The sequence below is a fragment of the Octopus sinensis genome, unplaced genomic scaffold, assembly GCF_006345805.1.
Source record: "Octopus sinensis unplaced genomic scaffold, ASM634580v1 Contig12074_ERROPOS162614+, whole genome shotgun sequence".
NCBI classification, from domain to species: Eukaryota; Metazoa; Mollusca; class Cephalopoda; order Octopoda; family Octopodidae; genus Octopus; species Octopus sinensis.
In genome coordinates, this window is record NW_021832532.1 from 88,719 (window position 1) to 90,000 (window position 1,282).

The 1,282-nt window shown below is 33.1% G+C and overlaps 1 long non-coding RNA gene across 1 annotated transcript in view; it reads left to right on the forward strand.

The window, feature by feature from the left end:
* Positions 1-496: 496 nt before the first annotated feature.
* LOC115229193 overlaps positions 497-1,282 on the forward strand; it is a 37,419-nt gene continuing 36,633 nt past the window's right edge. The window contains exon 1 of the long non-coding RNA XR_003883306.2: positions 497-536. This is a non-coding gene — a long non-coding RNA (uncharacterized LOC115229193). The remainder of the gene's footprint in view (positions 537-1,282) is intronic.

A 1,282-nucleotide genomic window follows, 5' to 3' on the forward strand; every position in this document is an offset into this window, starting at 1 on the left:
GTGGGTATATATTTATAAAAGTTTGAAAATGCCACTATATAAGATAAATTTTAATTTTCTTATAGATTTTACATGTTCGGTTCTTCTTGAAAACACAAACCTTATCAAAAATATGTTAAAAAGTTAAGTGTAATAAAAAAGTTCATAAGTGTTTCTTACTAGTCTCAACAGAGTCCACGTGATGGTGTTTTGGGGTGGGCGGGAGCATAATGGCTGTCTTGTGCGTTGACTACAATCGTATTACTGTTGGCTGTAATCGTGAAAGTGACCGTTGTTCATAATAGCAGTAGTAGCAGAGACCGTTGGTTGTAGTAGTAGTAGTATTAGCAGTAGTTGGGGGGAATTGTTTTCTGAAATACGTCATCTTTATCATAGAATGAATTGATATGAAAACTAATGAAAAAATATTTGCTGAATTATATTTTCTTAATATTTTGCTTTTTTTTGCAGGATTTTCCAGTAAACAATACAATACCAAATTTGCAGATAACAGCTATGATGCTGATTACAATCCCATTCAAGAATATTCTTTGATAGTAAGGATACTGGTTTATTTTTTGCTTTATACTCACAGTCATTCAATGTATTTTAACATGAATGTAACTAAATTAAGTCAACCTGTTCTTTAGGCAGTTTCACTTTCCCAAGATGATTCTTAATGCAATTTACTGAGACCAAATTCATAGGTTACTGCTTTGATACACAGCCTTCATAACTGATATGTAATCATAAGAATTGCTTCATGCTTGTGTTTAGTCTAAGTTGGTCTCAATGGTTTAAGTCTACTTAACAGTAGATAGTTACCATGGACATGGGGACATGGGTTGCATTGTTTACTGATGTAACCTGATGATTTTGTTTGTTGTCTGCAGTTCTGAGTTAATTTCCTCTGGTTAGCAGGCAATTTTAAATACAGTGAAACTTAATCCTAAAAGAGATTTAGCTTTTACCTACATAATGTTATAGAAACAACAATGGAACATTTGCTCTGTGGAGTCTTGAACTACAAAAATGAAGATGAATAATTTGCTCAGCCAAATTTTGATACACCTATCTCTGTCCCTCTATACTTTTAATCACTCAAATGGCACAAAGCTGCACCCAGTCAATACTATTTCTCCCAGCATGGAAAACAGACTTTGAATAATGATGATGATGATGATATCTATGTATATGGTTCATATATGTATGTGTGTGTCTAGACACACATATAATTGTCTGTAAAGTCACAAGAGGGACTGAAGGATGACAAGTTTAGTGCATGTCATATATCAGATTAACT